The sequence below is a fragment of the Cibotium barometz genome, chromosome 46 (genome assembly GCF_041138505.1).
Source record: "Cibotium barometz isolate CiBa-2024 chromosome 46, ASM4113850v1, whole genome shotgun sequence".
Classification (NCBI taxonomy): Eukaryota; Viridiplantae; Streptophyta; class Polypodiopsida; order Cyatheales; family Cibotiaceae; genus Cibotium; species Cibotium barometz.
In genome coordinates this window covers 32,463,972-32,485,038 of record NC_141091.1, presented here as the reverse complement: position 1 = coordinate 32,485,038, position 21,067 = coordinate 32,463,972, and the positions used below count along the sequence as shown (strand labels likewise).

Below are 21,067 nucleotides of genomic sequence, written 5' to 3'. Positions count from 1 at the left end.
GTAAGGAACTCTTTGCCTTGCCCCCTTTGTATGAAGTAGATATCATAAATATTCTGAAAAAGAAAACCAGCTGCTTTAGATGTACAGCTAGATATAGCCTTGATTTGTTTATTTTTTATTTTTAGTGGGATTTCCTGTAGTTAGAAGGAATTGAACATGTCCTTTAACCAACTGTGCTATAGCCTCGGCGAATTTGAATCCTATTGGGTGTAGTCCTAATTTTGCTAGGGATGTAAGGGGCTTTATATACATCTTCCTCACCCATCGGACGCCGGGGATCGGACGATGGAGATCTCTTGCCCTTTTGGGATGTAGGGGTGAGATTTCACCTTCTCCCGGCATGCACTATGTGTGTAAAACCTCTATATTGTGGAGCTTTGTCTCTAGCCCAAATGTTTTTTTATGTCACCACAGCTCTCATTGGAGGTAGGGGATTGGTCGATCAAGCTTTGTTTGTAATCTTCTGGCACTTATTTGGGGGAGCATGGCTATATCTACTCAAGGACCTTCCCATAGAGATGAGAGAAGACTTCAAGTGTGCTACTCTTTTTTATTCACACATATACACAAATGTGTATATGCTTATAAAGACACTTGACCATGAGGTAATTTTAAGACATTTAAAACCTAAGCTCATTGATACATGGAACACTTCATATGCCCATTGATGTGTGAAGATGAAGCATGATTTACAAACCCAATGAACTTGGAGTCATATTCTTGAAAATATAAGTACATAATCAAACTTTTAGTATGTGTGTACTGGAGATTGCAGTTACAAACACACCAACCACTACAATGACGGGATGGTTGTACCACTCTCAAGCATTGGAAAGTTGCACAATGGTTAAAGACGTTGAGTATGCTGTGCACAATACGTGATTGATACGAGTCTTTGAAAGTCATGATAGAGATAAGTATGTCAAGTATGCTACTCTTTTTTATTATATATGTACCCACGAGTATATGCTTTACTATGAGGTGATCTTATTAAAGTCAAAGCTTAAGCTCATACTTTGTGCTCTAGTTCACCACCAATCTTTCATTGAATTTTAGGGAGTATAACACCTTGAACACATGCTCCCCTTTCTTTGGAATTCAAAGAAGGGTAGCACCAAACACACTTAATCGAAAAGCTATTATAGATGTAGTTCTAGATGGAATGAGCTCGAAGAACTCAAGGAGCGCCAAGGAATTTGTAGTGTGGCATCTTTTGTAATCTGCCATGTCAATGATGGTCTCTATGTATACTCTTGGAGTAAGAGCAACAATCGTTCTGATAACCTGGCATTCGGGTCTTTTGAGGTTGTTTCTTTTGTGTTGCTGAGGCTTCCTAAGTACTTTTGATTTGTCACTATGACCAGGTAGTGAATAGCACTCTGATGTCATGGAATGGTCAAGGAGCACTCTCATGTCAAGGAGCGCCAAAAAAGATTGGAACGATCTTCCAAATGCTACCTCATATGGGTCCTGCAAATAGTAGCTGAAGAAAAAGATTCATTCAATATAGCTTGAACTAAAGGCAGAAATTGTTCCCACTTAACGTTGTTGATCGTGGACATAACACTTGAGCACGTCGAACTAAATCTTTGTCTGGCCGTCCGTCTGTGGGTGAAATGCATCGGAGAAATTCAACTTAGTACCAAAGTTATTAAACAATGTCCTCTAGAAATGATTGGTAAACTTGGCGTTACGATTTGAGACAATGGTCCTAGGTATGCCACCTATGGGATACCAATGTTTGATGAACAATCTAGCAACATACTCGACAAAACATTAGCCCTGCTAGGAATAAGGATAACAAACTTACTTAAACGATCAACAATCATTAAACACTGCGTATTATGCTTACCTGCACTGGTAGGCATATTTGTCACAAAATCCATAGATATATATTGGAAAGGTCCTTTGGGAATTGGCAATGGTTATAACAACCCTACCTTTTTCTCGCAAGGAGCTTTCACTTTCTGACAAATCAAATAGTGTTGCACATGCGTGAACACGTCTTGCCTCATTGTTGGCCAATAGAGAGAGTGAAGCTGTATGAACTCTGCACTATATACAAGATCCGGTACACAATACCCAATACTTTGGAGTGTGGGGGGCAACCCCTCTATATATATGGCCCTTGGCTGCTGGTCGGCCCCCAAAACAGGCCGACAACAGCCCTATTTGCTGACGACCAGAAAAAAACAGTCGGCCAGAGAAAAAACTAGTTAGCCCGCACTGAGGAGCAGGTCGGGAGGCAGATGTCTAGTTGGCCATTAGATAGGGGCAAGTTGGGAAGCACTGCAGTCCCATGTCCACACAAAAATAGAAAAAAATACATGGAAAAACGGAAAATACATGGAAAAACAGGGGAAAAATGGAGAGACACCTGATGGGCGGGCACACCCACAACAGAGGCCCTAGTGTGTAATGTACAGACAAGAGATGATTGCTAACACCCGCTCTCAGCTCCTAGATGTGGAACCAACCCCAGTGCGCTAGAGTGCTGCCGGAGCATCGCTTGAGGTAGAGCCTTCGTGAAGAGGTCTGCCGCATTGTCCTCCGTCGAACAAAACTCTAGCAAGTTGTCGTCAGCAAAAAACTTGTTACGAACAAAGTGACTTTGGATGATCGTGGGTTCCGCCAGTGAAAACCCAATCTCGCCAAGTAACCTTTGCAACCGCACCGCCTCACAAGCAGCACCACAAGTAGCCCGGTACTCTGTCTCTGTAGACAACAAGGCAATAGTTGCCTGCCTCTTGCTGCTCCATGAAATAGCTCCTGAGGCGAGGGTAAAACCATAGCCTGGTGTAAATCTCCTCGTGTCTGGATCTCCTCCCCAATCTGAGGCACTCCAACTGTGGAGTTCGACTCCATCTGTCGTTCCCCCTCTAGTATCATAGCAGAGTCCAAGATCCTTCATACATTGTAGAAACCACAAGATCCGCAATCTTGCGTCCCAATGAGTCGTCAAAGGCGTCTGCACAAATAAGCTCAACCACCCCACCGCACAAATAAGCTCAACAACCCCACCGGGAAGCTCAAGTCCAATCTGGTGTTCAGCAACCAAATCAATGAACCAAACCGCTTCTGAAACAAAGAGGCATCAACCTGCTCACAAGGATCATCAACTGTAACTTTGGTATGCCAAGTCCTGGGAACCTGCTGAAGACCATACAAGGCCTTCCAGAACCTGTAAACCACCCCCTTTGAACCCGGAACCTCAAAGCCTGGAGGCTGTGCAACATCCGCCTCCACTTGCAAGTCACCATCTGCCACTTTCTTGGCTTTCCTACAAGTCCCTTGGGAAAGAGCTTCCTCAACTGCAGGAGGCTTGTTGTCTCAACTGATACAAGATATCAGAGCATAGTTTACCTGTAAAGGCTCCTTTGACTGACGAACGGAAGAACTAGAACGTTCATGCCTACTGCTGCCAACAACTGGCAAGCCATCCACCAATTGGTCCCGGAAAGTGTGCTGCAGCGTATCCACATTCAAGTGGCCATGACGAAACTGCCACCCATCACCTAATGAGAACTTGTAAGAGAGAGTGCTGAGAGTTTGTAGATCCCATTCTCCACTCCACGTTCCCATACAACCTGGCCTATCGTTTTGTCCCGAAGAGCAACAAAATGCTCCTCAAACTCCATCCGTACACCAGTCTTGCAAACCTCATGCACTGACAATAGATGAAAACCAAGAGATGGGACAAAAAGAACGTGGGAGGAATGCTTTCCCCCTCTGCCATCGAGAATGATCTCTAACTTGCCCTCACTGTGAATAGGGATAGTGGACTCGTCACCAATCAGGATGTGACTTGCGTGCCTCCGAAGATCCTGTAATAACTCTCGGGAAGGAGTCATGTGCCTGGAAGCACCACTATCAAGAATCCAATCCTGAGTGTCCCTAGCGGTGAGTCCAACTGCCTCACTGCTCGAAGAAGATGAAATGCCGGTGTACATGATTGTCAAATCCCCACGGATCTTCCCTCGTGATCAATCTTGGTTTGAAACTCGAATCCTGCAAACAAACGAACAAACAAACAAGCAAGGGGGTGCAAGCCTGACTCACCTCCCAACCATGACAGCCGTGGGCGAGCCCACAGTCTTGGCTGTCCCCACCGAGCCACGAGCTGAGCTAACTAGGATGACGTATCGACCAATCTCCTCCTCGCGACGTCCCATACCGCCACGAAGCTGCCCTCGCGGGCCTCGAGATTGCTGCCGGCCTCGGCTGCATAAAGCAGGTGCACGTCTGCACTAGATGCAGGCTCCAAGACCATAGAGCTCTCACAAACTCGCGAGACTCTCTATAATACAATAACTAACCTTGGCCACCCTTTTATAGGCTCTTGGCCGGTCATCGGGCGTCCATACTTGGGCGCCCGCCCGTCCATACTTGGGTGCCCGCCCGTTAGTATTTTCCTAACTCAGCTCGTCAATCAGCCTGCCTAGTTCCAAGCTTCCCCAAGCCTCGAAACTAGTCTTGCGTGCATGTAGCACACGGTAGATACACACTGTGCACATGACATACTCCCCTTCCTCTAAGAGCTCACTCCTGAGCTCACTAAAAAGCCAGGGTAGTAGTCAATGTCTCCCATGTAGCGTCCTCTTCAACATGATCCTTCCACTTGATCTTGTATTTCGTGATAAGCGTATTACGCAATCTTCGTTCACGAAATCCAAGAATCTTTTCAGGTTCGTGCGGAACAAATGTCATGTCCTCGACATCTATAATTGCTTGAGGAGTAACTAACTGATTTGCTCCACCCAGTACTTCCTTAAGTCTACTGACATGAAATACAGGATGAACTTTCACATGAGAAGGCAAATCCAATTCATATGCAACTAAACCAATCCGTCGTGTAACACGAAATGGTCCACAGTATCTAGGGGATAATTTCGGAGATCTACCTGTCCGTAAAGTCTCGGAATCTTTCGGAACTCGCAAATACACTATCGTTCCTTCAGAGAACTAACGATGTCTATTAGAATAAAACCTGTCTCGGTCTTGAGCACTTCTAATAGATTCCTTCGCAACTTGTAACATTTCCTGCATATCTTGCAAAAAAATTACGTGCTGCATCATGCTGAAGTCCTGAGAATCCTACTGTAACAGGTGATCTAGGTTGAAAACCATACATAAGCATGAAAGGACTAAAACCTGTACTCGTATGCTTAGTATTGTTATATGCAAATTCTAACATAGGAAGATAATCCTCCCATGAACTCTGTCTTTTGGATACATATGCCCGAAGCATATCCTCCAAAATCTGATTCACTCTTTCAATCTGGCCATCAGATTGAGGATGATCTGAGGAACTCAAATTCAAAGTTGTTTCCAACTTCTCAAAAACAAGTTTCCAAAAATCACTCGTAAACTTAGAGTCCCTATCACTGACTATGTCCTGCGGTAACCCGTACAGTCTAAACAATCGCTCGATAAACTGCCGTGCTAATTGCGTAGCTGTAATAGTCTTCCGGGTTGGTAAAAATCTAGCCATTTTTGTCAAGCGATCTACCACAACCCAAATAGAATCGTGGCCTTGATGTGTTCTTGGCAATCCGGTAGTAAAATCCATGGAAATACTTTCCCATTTATTACCTGGGATTTGCAAAGGATGCAACAACCCAACCTGTCTAAAGCGTTCAGCTTTATTTGCCTGACAAATCTGACACTTGAGAACATAATCTTCTACATACCCTTTCATCTTCGGCCAATAAAAAGTGTGTTTCACTAATGATAGTGTCCTGTGTACCCCAAGGTGTCCAGCAGAAGGGACGTCGTGACACTCCTTAAGAATCTTGGACCTAATGTCCGGGATCTGTGGTACACAAATTTTGTCATTACGGAATAGCAAACCATTCCGAATCATCCACTGGCCTCCTGCAGCCTGAATAGTAGACTGCTCAGTCATCGAGTCTTGGTCAATCAATGAGCTCTCGTCCTGGATCTTCTGGCAAAATGGACCAAAATAACTATCAGTCTTGCAAAGCCCTCTCAATGACTGAAATAAGTCAATAGAAATCTCGGTGAACGACAAAGAATTCACCTCTCTAATCCGACTAAGCGCATCTGCAATACTATTCATGGATCCTTTCCGATAACGGATCTCAAAATCAAAATCTTGCATTAACTCTGCCCAACGAGCTTTCCTTCCTCTCAAATCATCGACATCACACACATACTTGATTGACTGATGATCAGTCAATACCACAAACTTGGAGCCATATAAATAATGTCTCCAAACCTTGAGAGCATGAATCACAGCATAAAGCTCCTTCTCAAGGGTTGGCCAACGAGATTGAGTGTCGTCTAGCTTTTTACTTTCAAAAGCAACCGGTCTACCATCTTGAAATAAAGCAGCCCCGATAGCATAGTCACTGGCATAAGTTTCAAGAACATAAGGCCGACTAGGATCAGGCAATGCTAAGATAGGTGCTTCCTTGACTTTATCTTTCAAAACTCTGAAGGCCATATCCAAATCGTTATTCCAAGTGATAGGTTGATTTGACTTACGTCCACGACCTTTCAATAAGTCGGTCATCGGTAGTGTGAGCTGAGAGTACTCCCGTACAGATTTCCGAAGAAAAACAACAAAACCGAGAAAAGAACGAAGTTGTTTCACTGTTCGTGGTATAGGCCAGTCCAGAACCTTCTGAACTCGGTCATAGTCAATGCTCAACCCATCTCGAGTGATCTTGTGTCCCAAGTAAATGATGTCAGTCATAAAGAACTCACATTTACTTAACTTAGCATATAGTCGATTCTGTCTTAAAATAGATAAGACAATCGTGAGGTGTCTGACATGATCCTCAAGAGTACGACTATAAATCAAAATATCATCCAGGAACACCACCACAAATTTTTCCAAATGTTCACGAAAAAGATCGTTCATCATTTGCTGGAAAGTGGCTGGAGCATTGGTTAACCCAAAAGGTAATACGAGAAACTCGTAATGGCCATACCTAGTCCGAAAGGCGGTTCTTTCGACATGCCTTTCATGAATACGTATCTGGTGATAGCCAGTATGTAAATCTATCTTCATGAAATATTTCGCTCCTGCTAACCGGTCAATCAGGTTATCTGATCTAGGGAGAGGATAACGGTTCTTAATGGTCAGCTTGTTCAATCTCTTGTAATCTATACAAATTCTCCAGGTATTGTCCTTCTTTCTCCTAAGCAACACAGGTGCACCCCAAGGTGATTTACTTGGACGGATCTGGCCCATCCTCAAATAATCTTCGAGTTGTTTAGCCAACTCATCTTCCTCAGCTTGGCTCATCCTATAAGGTGGAATACTCACAAGAGGAGCACCAAGGATCAAGTCAATACGATGATCTACTGCCCGTTCATGTGGTAAACCCGATGGTAGTTCCTTAGGAAATACATCTTGAAATGAATCAAGTATCTTCTGTAATTCTTTGCTTTCAAACACACTTAATTCATTTACATCCATGGAAGGGATGAGAAAAGAAGAAAGTAGAATCAATACACAATGGAAAGCGGTATTCAAAGAAGAATCCATTATATTTCCAAATCAATTGTATTTACAAGAGGTCCCTGAGAGGGATGAATACAATCACCTAAAATACTATACTTGGTGTCCTTATGCTGAAAAGAAAAAATATGACTAGACCAATCTATATGGACGTCAAGAGTCTTAAACCACTCAATCCCTAATAACAAGTCTACATTTTCCAGATGCATAACATAGCATTCCAGAGTGTCTTTGTAGTCCTGAATCTGGATTGGAAACATCTCCACCTTGCGATCCCAAACTTGCCTTCCCGCAGGTAGACGTACCTCATAGGTATGGTCGCTGAGTGTCGTATCAAGACTCAATTTCTGCACAAGTTTGTAGTTAACAAAGTTATGCGAACTGCCAGGGTCTAAAAGAATGTGAATCTTATGGCTCTTCACTTCTCCATAAACTCGGAGAAGATCATGCATGCCAAATACCTTAGAATTGAACAGACAATCAGAACAAGTACTAGGGCGAGAAAGTACAGTAATTGACGTACCTGTCAAAGACAACTGGTTAGCTGCCTTTGGCTTGGGTCCTACGTTTGACTTGGTGCCCTTTTGCTTCGGGCACGAGTTACGCATGTGTCCTTTTTCTTTGTAGATAAAACAACGTCCTTCCTTCTTGAGCTTTAAAGCCCTAAGGAGTCGTTTCTTCTTCGCTGGTGTCGAACTTGAATTCTTCGAAGGTTGGTCCGAAGACTTTCCTTGCGTCGTGTTAGCCATAGGTGCGGAGAACTTTCGTTTATGCTTGTTCCCCTGCTCAGTAACGGGTTTCGACTTGGAAGAGACCATCGTATCATCATAGATACGAGCTGAATGAATGGCCTCGTCCAATGTTTTACATTTGTTATTTTTAACCTGTAATCGGTACGAGTCTGGTAAACCAGCTACGAAAAACCCCAAAAGAGTAGTGGGATCCATCTTTGTAGCTTTCATCTGCAAGTCACGAAACTTCTGGAGGTAGACCTCATAAGTGAGGTGCTGCGAGGTCATGGTCAAAGCTGAAAACCGGGCAACAACATCATAATCATTCTCTTTCTTGAGGAATTCTTTCTTGAAAACGTCTTCAAATTGTGCCCAAGTCGTTGGCTTAGGGTTGAGTTCCTTCCACCAAAGCAAAGCTTTGCCGGACAGGAAACCTGCTGCTAACTGTATCTTCTTTCCATCATCATATGGATGAAACTGAAAGTGAACTTGCCACTTATGTAGCCACGTGTCCACGATCTCCTTGGTTCGCTGCTTTTGCTCGCCCCCGAACGGTTCCGGAGTAATATTGGAGCCTAAAGCTGAAGCCAAGGTATCCATACCCGATAACGTAAAGAGGGTAGTGGTCAATAGAGCGATGGAGTTCTGCAAAGCCTGCATCTGGGCTGCGATTTGTGCTTGACGTTCCGTCGAAGAAGCTTCGAGAGCTACTTTGAACTCTTGGAAATCTGATTTTGACACAAAATCGTCAAAAAGATCGGCATCGGTACCTTTTGTAGCCGGCAAGCCTTCGCATTCCACGAGGGGCTCCAACTCTGATTCTTGGGTCGACATCGTGAAGAGGGTACGTGGAGAGAAAATTCGATCTTTGCACAATGAAAGTGCGAGCGAACTTGAGAGCTTGAGAGCTTGAAAACTTGAGAACTTGAGAGATGTGTGGCAAGAAGCCCACTTGAGGGGTTTATAAAGGTTTCCCAAAAGCTAAAAATCTTCAAAAGCTAGGCTTAGCTTTTACTTTGCATTTGTGTTTTTTTTCTTGAATAAATATAAATATATATATATATATATATGGATATATATATTCTAAGGTCTTTTTTAAAAAAAATAAACACTTTGGAAACCTTGGAGGGGGGGTCTTTTAAAACTTTAAAAAAAAATTTAAACTCCAAAAAAAACGAAAGCTAAAAAAAATGTAAGCTTTCCTAGTTTTTTTTTTCTTTCCCCCTGGATTCGCCCGTCGGCGTGCTGGCTGCCATCGCTGACTGCTGACGTTGCTTGGTGAGCTGCCGGCGCCTACGTGTGTCACATGTGCTGCTGGCGGCCAGCGCTGCCTGCGCGTGTGCCAGCCTGCGTGGGCTTGGGCGCAGCACGGCAACGTAGCCCTGGGCGCCTGCCCGCTTGGCCTAGGCACCGCCTGGGCTGGCTGCGCAAACCGTTCTTCGACCTCATCTTCTCTACCTACCGACTTGCTCGTTCACGAGGTATGCTCTGATACCACTGTCGAATCCCCACGGATCTTCCCTCGTGATCGATCTTGGTTTGAAACTCGAATCCTGCAAACAAACGAACAAACAAACAAGCAAGGGGGTGCAGGCCTGACTCACCTCCCAACCATGACAGCCGTGGGCGAGCCCACAGTCTTGGCTGTCCCCACCGAGCCACGAGCTGAGCTAACTAGGATGACGTACCGACCAATCTCCTCCTCGCGACGTCCCATACCGCCACGAAGCTGCCCTCGCGGGCCTCGAGATTGCTGCCGGCCTTGGCTGCATAAAGTAGGCGCACGTCTGCACTAGATCCAGGCTCCAAGACCATAGAGCTCTCACAAACTCGCGAGACTCTCTATAATACAATAACTAACCTTGGCCACCCTTTTATAGGCTCTTGGCCGGTCATCGGGCGTCCATACTTGGGCGCCCGCTCGTCCATACTTGGGTGCCCGCCCGTTAGTATTTCCCTAACTCAGCTCGTCAATCAGCCTGCCTAGTTCCAAGCTTCCCCAAGCCTCGAAACTAGTCTTGCTTGCGTGTAGCACAGGGTAGATACACACTGTGCACATGACAATGATCTCCAAGTGCACAAAAGCCAGAGTCTTCACGGTTACTACGGAGGAATCTGCACCTTGCTCGGTGCTTCGCTTTGGACATTTTCTCCAATAATGGCCTTTCTCGCCACAATTGTTACAGGTCCTCTTTGCCTTCAAGGTGTCAGGATCCACGTCGAGCTCCTGCTGGGAAGACTTCTCCTGTGAAGACTTCCCTTTGCTCTTACTGTGGCCTTGCGACCGCTGGCCAATTAAGGCCTCAGAACTGCCGCCTTGTGGAGGGTTCGTAAAACACTTTTCCTGGTCTGAGACCATAGGCACAAGTTCCTCCCATGTGATGGTGTTGAACCTGCCTCTGGTGATCAAAGAGGAGTAAAATGCTGAGTACTAAGAGGTCAGATGAGACATCAAAGTGATGGCCATGTCCTTTGAAGATATCTCCTTCCGAGCTTGAAGAACCTCCTGCTGAAGAGCCTGCAACTTGTTGATGTGCTTCTGCATTGTCGAAAACTTTGCAGGATCCATCACCCGCATTTGCACTTCCAAGGAGATCCGCTTCATGGGTGATAACCTGTTATACAGAGAAGCCAAATGCTGCCAAATCCCTTTGGCCAGCGTCATATGCTTTATATGATTAATCACCTGAGGTGTGCAATTAAGGAAGATGAAAGAACGGACACGGGCATTGACACGATCCCACAACTGTGCCCGAGCCTCTCGTTCTTTCCGAGTAGAGGGTAAGAACTCCCCTTCCTCCAACTAGGGCCGTGGAACACCAACAATAATGAAATCAACCAAGTCATAAGACTCCAATACAGACTCCATCATTACCTTCCATATGCCATATGCCGTAGCTGGTCCCGTCCAATTGTCGATCCATGGGAAACATGGGGAGAGTAGGGACTTTACGTGCTTCTCAGCCATCTCAAGCAAGTCTGCCGCCGTCGGGGGGGGGGGGGGGGGGGGGGGTTATTTTGGTCTTGTGAAGGGAGGGTGGGTGGGAAAAAAAATGAAGAGGCTGCAACTAATATGCAAGGTGGCTGTCCAACGGTGATGGCCGCCTTCTACCCAATCTCCAAGTCCCGAACAGCCCAAGAGATTTCCAATCGCACCAAAAACCAGCAGTCCCGCAAGCTCTTCAAATCTCCCATAAGCTCCAAGGTTTTTAAGAAACAGTCCCGCAAGCTCTGCAATGTCTCCAACCTTCAAGCCACCTGGGGCTCTGATACCATGTCGGAATACGTAGTGGATATGAGACCAACTGCTGAGAGCGCAACATAGCAAAACACCAACATGAAGATGAGCAAACGCAAGAGATCCACCAGCCTGGAAAATGCTGAATTGTGTGTGGAAGAGAAAATGCAGAAGAGAGAGAGTGAAGCTGTATGAACTCTGCACTATATACAAGATCCGGTACACAATACCCAATACTCTGGAGTGTGGGGGCCAGCCCCTCTATATATATGGCCCTGGGCTGCTGGTCGGCCAGCCCAAAACAGGCCAACAGCAGCCCTATCTGCTCACGACCAGAAAAAAACAGTCGGCCAGAGAAAAAACCAGTCAGCCAGCACTGAGGAGCAGGTCGGGAGGCAGATGTCCAGTCGGCCAGCAGATAGGGGCAAGTCGGGTAGCACTGCAGCCCCATGTCCACACAAAAATAGGGGAAAATACATGAATAGATAGGAGATGACTGCTAACAGAACCACACCTCAAGCAAATGGATGAATGAAAAGAGGAGAGGCCAGCCCACCTATATATAGGTCATATGGGCTGGTTTCAACGACCTCCCATTTAGGATTTCCGCCACCTTTGTGGGATCTTTTCAGATGCTGTCGGCACTAATTATGTATCCGAGGTAATGAACCTTGGATAGATAAAACTCTGATTTTTTCTCGTTGACATACAACTCATTGCTTTCCAGCAACTTCATCACTTTGTCGACGTTAATGTCGTGTTGCTTATAGTGAGGCAATAGAAACCGCTTCTTGAGGTCCGTGGGTCCCATTCATAGGCAGCAACCCCAAAGTGGGAATTTGCTTGGACCCAATGTGTCGACTAAGAGATAGCTTCCCCTTCTATGTAGCCGCTAGAGATAGCTCCCCCTGCTATGTAGCAGCTGGCTAACAAACTTTTTCCATATCTAACTTCTACCAACAACAAAATAAGCCTCAAATTGATGAATCCATGAGTACAAAGTTGTCAGAATGCACAACGGAAATGAAGACAACTGCTGTAGAGAGCAAAACGCAGATGAGAGGGAGAGAAGAGGTTGTATAAACTCGCTATATACACTAGAAAATCCCGGAAATGAGACGAGAAGTGTGGGGGGTCAGGGCCAATATATATGGCCCCAGGTTGCTGGTCCGCTAGCCCAAAACAAAAGCTCAATTGGCCAGAATAAATGCAGTTGGCCAGCACTGAGGATCAGGTCGGGCAACACTAGTACAGTCGGCCAGCACTAGATACAACCGACAGCCGTCCCAGAGCTAGCAAAAATGGGAAAATACTATGGAAAGTGAGGAAAAATGGGGAAACACCTATAATGGGCGGGCACGGCCCTGGTGTATACTATACAGACAGGAGATGACTGCTAACACTGTTACGACCCTGTGTTTTTCCCTCTGGACAACAAGCAGGTGGGCACGGGCACGGGCACGGGATGGACAGTGTGAACAGGCATCGGTTTGGATAAGAAAAGGAGACCCATATGTGTGGCCAGCCCAAGTGTTTTAGGGACAAAAGAGGATTTTTAAGTTTATAAGGTTTTTAAACCTTTGAAGGCTTAAAATATTATTATTATTTTAGTAAGCATGCGTTTTGATACTTGCTTTTGGCTTTTTGAGAATAATTCAATTAACAATGATTTTACCTCTTTAGGTTCAATTAACACTGGAACTTCATTGGCAACCATTTCTTCAAGTCGGCGCAAGATGGTGGTTGCTTGCAAGGGCACTACGTTAGTGCCTTCTCCAATGCTGAGGTTCACAATATTCTCTTTGGATATCCAATATGTAGAAGGCTTATAGGATTCCTGCTCTATACCTAGTTGCTTACACTTCACTCTGGCATCTGCATGCTCTAAGGATTTCGTGCGGAAGTTAGCAATGGTGGTTTCAGGGTAGAACAAAGGAACCACAAGAAAAGGTTTGTTTTTTTTTAAAATTTAGTGTAAGGGCCACAGCCCAAATTTAACTCCCAACTACCCCCATCAGACGATGAGTTCTTTGAATAGACTACAAAGTTCCACAACTAAATGCAGTCATCTATGAGATCAAGTTTCATAGTTTTGGTGCACTAATATGAAACATTGTTAAACGTTCCATATTTAGACAACACTGCGCCAACAAAACGGACACCTTCAGATTGTAGTATGAGTTGGGCAATCTTCAAAATAGGCCTTGTGGGGCAACCTCCTCCAAATCTTCCTTGTTTTTGGGAGAATCATTAAATATTAATGCTTTACACTTGGTAGGAGAGGGCCTTGGAAAAGTAGCAGGCAAGCATTTGCTCACGCAAGGAAGAGGAGAGTTTGTTGCAAAGCGAGGTATAGCAATGGAAGCTTGGCCAGGAGATAAGTGTTGTGATCCTTAGTGCTAGGCTTCATTATGGCTAAGTCTGCCCTGTATCTCTGCCATCTAGAGCTTTGACAAAAACTTAGTACATAGACCCTTGTACGAATGTATGCTCTTATGTGTGTGTGCGTGTGCGTGTGCGTGTGCGTGGGGGGTGTGTGTGTGTGTGGGGCCTATATTGATACCAAGTTCTACACCCACTATTGGGCATTGATGACGTTAGTGGGGATGTCGTAGCATCTAGTCCATACTATGCATGATGGAGTTGATGGTTTATTGTCTTGTGGATGATTACCACGAGATTATAATTTGCACATTCTTATAAGGTGAACTTGGGCATGTTCCTGGATTCATCTAGGTATATATATATATACATATATATATGTATATACATATGTATATATATATATATATGTATATATACATATGTATATATATATATGTATATATACATATGTATATATATGTGTATATATGTATATATATGTATACATATGTATATTATATATATACATATGTATACATATACATATGTATATATAATATATATATACATATGTATAATATATAAATATATATACATATACATATGTATATACATATACATATGTATAATATTATATATATATATATGTATATATATGTATATATACATATATATATATGCATATGTATATGTGTGTATATACATATGTATATATATATACATATGTATATACACACATATACATATGCATATATATATGTATATGTATATATGTATATATGTTCCTGGATTCATCTAGGTATATATATATATACATATACATATATATATGTAGATATATATATATACATATATATATATGCATATGTATATGTGTGTATATACATATGTATATATATATACATATGTATATACACACATATACATATGCATATATATATATGTATATATACATATATATACATATATACATATATATATATTATATATATATACATATACATATACATATGTATATATAATATATATATATACATATGTATATATATATGTATACATATGTATACATATATATACATATGTATATGTATACATATGTATACATATGTATGTACATATGTATATATATGCATACATATATATACATATGTATATGTATACATATGTATGTACATATGTATATATATGCATACATATATATACATATGTATGTATATATGTATGTATATATGTATGTATACATATATATGTATATATGTATGTATATATGTATGTATATACATACATATATGTATATATATGTAGATATATGTATATATATGTATATATGTATGTATACATATATATGTATATATGTATGTATACATACATATATGTATATACGTATGTATACATACATATATGTATATATGTATGTATACATACATATATACATATATATGTATACATACATATATACATATACATACATATGTATATATACATATGTATATGTATATATACATATGTATACATATGTATACATATGTATATATACATGTACATATGTATATATACATATACATATGTATATATATTATACATATGTATATATATATACATATGTATAATATATATATATATGTACATATATATATTATATTATACATATGTATATACATATACATATGTATATATATTATATTATACATATGTATATACATATACATATGTATATATATTATACATATGTATATACATATAATATATATATGTATGTATATATACATACATATATATATTATATGTATATACATATGTATATATATATATACATATGTATAATATATATACATATGTATATATATATGTATATGTATATACATATGTATATATTATATATATGTATATGTATATATACATATACATATATATAATATATACATATGTATATGTATATACATATATATATACATATGTATATATATTATACAAATGTATATGTATATACATATGTATAATATATATATATATATATATGTACATATATATATTATATTATACATATGTATATACATATACATATGTATATATATTATATTATACATATGTATATACATATACATATGTATATATATTATACATATGTATATGTATATGTATATACATATAATATATATATGTATGTATATATACATACATATATATATTATATGTATATACATATGTATATATATATATATACATATATATAATATATATATATACATATATATAATATATATATATACATATATATAATATATATATATACATATGTATATATATGTATATATATATATATATGTATAATATATATACATATGTATATATATAATAATATATATATGTATATGTATATATATATGTATATACATATGTATAATATAATATATATATGTACACATATATATATATATATATATATATATATATATATATATATATATAAGTTAGCATCCTTTCAGGAGATGGCCACTTTATGTTTGAGTTGTGCAAGCCAGAATTCTCCATAGCCTCATAGAAAGCTATCACTATTTTTTGTGTAGAGGATGTAGAGAACCACTTGTAAGTTAGAGCTAGTGGCTAGACAGTGCAATGCCAGCTTAGTGCCCATATTGTCAAGAGAGCTCTCCAAAAGAGGCTTGTAGTAGGATCTCTGTCCCCCACAATGGATTTAGGCATACCATGGTGTTTGAACACTTGTGCCACAAATATCTTGATCATATGCTCAGGCTTTATGGTTTTCTTGATCGGCAAGATGTGTGCTTGCTTGCTAAATCTATCAACAATGGTCCAATTAGCATCATTGTCTTGCTGAGCACGAGGCAAATCCATGATAAAATCCATTGCAATACTTTCCCATGGCTGCAAAGGAGTAAGCAAAGGCTGAGCAAACTAGGAGTCTTTTGCCTGACAAACTTGGCTTTTTGGCAAGTGATCCATGCACGTACATATGCCTCTATATCTTTATGCTTTCTTGGTCAAAAGAAGTAACGCTCAGTCATGCGCGTAGTAGGCATTATACCTCTATGTCCTGCATATGACGAAGCATGGCACTCATCAATGACTTTTTGCCTCATGTTTGACAGAATACATAGGCAGTTATCCTTCATGAGATACCCCTCTTTGATCACATAAGAAGCACGTGCATGTCTTGCCACTAAATCAGTCCATATATGCCCAAAATCAGCATCTGTATGGATGGTACAACTCATGCATGGTAGACAAGTCTCCATGTGAGGCAATCGACACTCCAGCCACATATGGTTTTCTAGACAATGCATCTGCCACCACATTTTTCTTTCCTGGAGTGTGCATAATCTAAAAATGAAACATAGATAAGAAGTTTGCCATCCTCATATGCTTCTCCAAAAGCTTTGTTTGTGTCAAGAAGTACCTTAGGCTTTGATGATCTGTCTTGACCATAAAATCAGCCCCAAGAAGGTAGTGTTTCCAAATAGTCAAGGCATGAATCATAGCCAACAACTCCTCATAAATGCCCAAAGAAAGTTTTGCATCCTGCAAATGACGGCTTTCATAAGCTATGGCATGTCCTTTGTAACTCTTTGGCCCTCCTAGCTCTATTTCACGTGATGAAACCCATGCCCAGACATCATATAGGTGGAAGAAGACATGGGGACAAGGTCCATAAGGTTTGATTAAGAAAAAGTACCATTCTTGGTCAAAAAGCAAGAAAAAGCAAAAAGTCAAACAGGGTTAACCGCGAGCCAAGGACACCATTGGAAAGAGGAGACTGAGCCGGACCAAAAAGCTAAAAGGCGCTTTCTTAAAAAGTAGCTCTAAGGCCAAAAAAGCAAGGCCTTAAAGCCAGAAAAGCAAAGCACCAAAAGTTGAGTAATATTTTATTAATAAAAGTAAAAAGAGCAAAAGCAAAGGCAAAAAAGAGAAAAGTAAAGCATAAAAAGGCAAAGCAAAAGCATGAAGGCTTTTTGGCAAAAAGAAAGGTCTCTTACAAGTATAAAAGGATTGGACTTCTCTTGTAGTATCATGAACAAGATCATTGAAGATTGAAGGAGATTGTGGAGTGCATAGTCACAAGGGACGGGGACGGCCATATGTAGGGAACGGGGACGGGGCTAGGAACGGCACTTAAAAAGTACTTTGTCAGTACCACCCACTCGCCTATACGGGCAAAGCTTGCATGCCCATGGCTGTGCACCACCTCCATGAGGGGATGTGGTGTGATTGACCTCATCCCACCATGTCCATCCCGTCGTCCTTCTATGGGTAGTTGGAACTTAAAGAGCCACTACCACAAGGAGGATGCCATGGATGATGGATGCCTCCTTGTCACTTGATAGCTTGAGAGAGAGAGAGAGAGAGGGAGTGAGGCTTGAGCCTTGAAAGTTGAGGGAGAATTTGAGAAGTTGAGTGTGATGGTGGGTGGGTGTGTGTGTGTGTGTGTGTGTGTGAAGCTTGAGAGAGAGTGTCTCTGGAGAGGCTACAGCTTGCTTGTGTGAGAGCTTGAAACATGAGACCTTGGCCCTTTAGGCTTGCCGCTTGAGGGAGAGAGAGTGTGTGTGTGTGTGAAGCTAAAGCTTGAAGTGTGAAAGGGAGTGTGTGTGTGTGTGGCTTCTTATAGGGAAGGAGGCAAGAGAGAGGCCAAGGCCCAAAGCCTCAAAGGCTCAAGGCCTATGGGCCAAGGCTAAAGGCCCATGAAAAGCCCCTCCCAAACAGCCAAAAAAAAAAGATAAAAAATGTGAACATTGCCCAAACAGTAACCTGCGGCGTTCCCATGCAGCCCGTCCCCCACAACCGTCCCCTCCTGGATCCGTCCCCGGAACGCCGTCCCTTGTGAGGGACGCCCAGCTGGGGACGTCCGTCCGTCCCTGTCCTACAGTGTTCCCGGGACGGCGTCCCCTCGTTCCAAGGTCCGTCCCCTCCGTTCCCTGTGACTATGGTGGAGTGTATGTGTGGGCATCATTATGATCATGAAGAGCTTCTTCTTTACCATCAACATCTTCTCCAACTTGCTTTTCAGATGTATGGTTAGCCCTAGACTTGTATGGGCATATGCATGGGCAATACGGACGCGTGTATGGAGCTGTACGGAACTATATGGACATAAATTTCAGAATCCCTAAAAATCTCAAAAATCCTAAAACTACTTCAAAAACCCTAAAAACTACTTTTTGGATGTTTTTATCGCCCAAAAACCATTAAAACAGGTTTATATCAGTTTTCTTGCCAGAAAGAGCTTTTCCATGGTTTTCTTCATTGACAAGGTTGTAGGAGTACATGAGATTACTCATGGAAACTTGGACTACTTGAACTTGGTGTAGGCATATGCTCACTTATGGTAGTGCTATGTGTGAACAGGGCTTAACCAAGGGCACTTTTTTCCCATGTGGTTTTTCCCCTTGGACATCAAGTGTGAAAGGACACATATAATATTTTGTAGTTCTATATTATATGGATGTGGCACACATGCAAGGGTTGACTTGCATTTTGTGGATACCACACTTTTGGCTCTCTCTCTCTCTCTCTCTCTCTCATTTCTTTGTGTGAGCTTCTCTACCCTGCACCTAACCCTAATGTGCAGGTTTGTGTGTGTGAGTCCAACACCCAACATTTGGTATCAGAGCTGGGAGCTGGCCCTGGAGTGGTGGCTGTGCAGAATCTGCAGAAAAAACTGCAAATTTTCGTCGACGCTGTGTTTTTCCATCGACTGCGAATTTCCGTCGACGTCCGTCCGACAGGTCCGTCGCTGCTCCACCGTCCGGCCGCCAGAAACGGGCAGCACTAGTGGGGAGCCCACCACCACCGCCCAGCTCACGGGCGGCACCGCCCTTCCCAGCCGGTGACTGTACTGTCCACAGCCACGCTACGTGACGTCCGACAGCTACTCCGTCACGGTCCTGCTCCGGCGCCGCTGTCCGTCCGTCTACGCCGTTCCAGGCCCCCGTCGCGCTGTTCCGTTCCCGTCAGCTCCGTCCGTTTCAACTGCCCAGCATCAGTTCCGGCCGTCGACTGCCGTGCGTCACCGTCGGGCGTCGCTTCTCCGCTCCACGCACCAGCTGTGCTCGCCTTGCTCTGACCGCCCGCCTTCGCCTGCCCGACTCCTACGCATCCGTATGCTGTTCGCATCGCTGTTCCTGCCCGGCACCAGCGCCTAGCGCCTAAATGCTCCGTCGCCTGTGTTCGCCGCCAGCGCATCGTCAACACTGTTTGCGCCAGTGCTTCTGCTACGCAGGGGGCCATCGGCATTCGACACGCCTGCCTGTCCCTCAACACCTGCCATTCGCCTCTACGCGTTTCACCTTCGCTTCCACCTAGCTGCTGCCCGTCGACAGAAGAGTCTACCTGCCGATAGCTCCTCCATCCGGCTACAGATACCCGCCTGCAGCTCGTTGAGTCTCCACCTGCACCGACTTCCAGGTCTCTTCTCGACTGTACTTCCATGCTTCAACTTCCCTGGTTGTGCATCATTGCTGCCCAGGTACCTTTGTTTCAGCAAACCAAAAAAAAAAAAGAAAAAAGAAAACCAAGGAAGATTTGACAGATTGCAGGTGGTGGATTCAGGCAAATTGAGGGATTTCTCAATTTCAGGACAAATTAAAAAATTGGGCATTTTGCTTTGCCTGCAATTTGGGGGTTTTTGAAATTGAGGTCAAAATCAGCAAATTGAACCTCTCTCATTTGCAGAAATTTGGGGGTTTTCAAAATTGAGGTCAAAATCGACAAATTGAGCCTCTTTCATTTGCAGAAATTTGGGGCTTTTGTGGAAATTGGCCAATTAGATGCACATTGAAGCGATTGGAGTGCATAAAAATTGGGGATTTTCAGATTGGAGCATGTAATTGGGCATTACAGCTGCGATTTGTCGCGTATGTATACACATTGAGTGTAATTGGACAATTTGGTGCAGGTTTACACTTGCTTTGGTTTGCAGGCATACATTTGCACAGGACATTTGGTTGCCTGGCAGTGCACATTGGTGCTTGGTTTGCTTGCAGTTATACTTTGTTGACATGGCACAGAATGCTACAGATGTATTTGGTGTGCTCACCCAGGAGGACAAGCTGGATGGATCTAACTACTCCCTCTAGAGTTTCATGATCCGTAATTTGCTGGTAGCCAAAGGGCTTTAGGGCATCGTGTGTGGTGATGACACACGCCCACTTACCATACAGCCAGCCACGCCTCAAAGGGGAGGTGCTCAAAGAGCTCCTGCTCCCACACAAGAGCAGAAGAGATGGGACT

At 42.5% G+C, this 21,067-nt stretch overlaps 1 long non-coding RNA gene across 1 annotated transcript in view; it reads left to right on the top strand.

The window, feature by feature from the left end:
• Positions 1–21,067, top strand: part of LOC147612133 (uncharacterized) — a 51,297-nt gene that overhangs the window by 245 nt on the left and 29,985 nt on the right. The gene's annotated exons all lie outside the window — the stretch shown is intronic.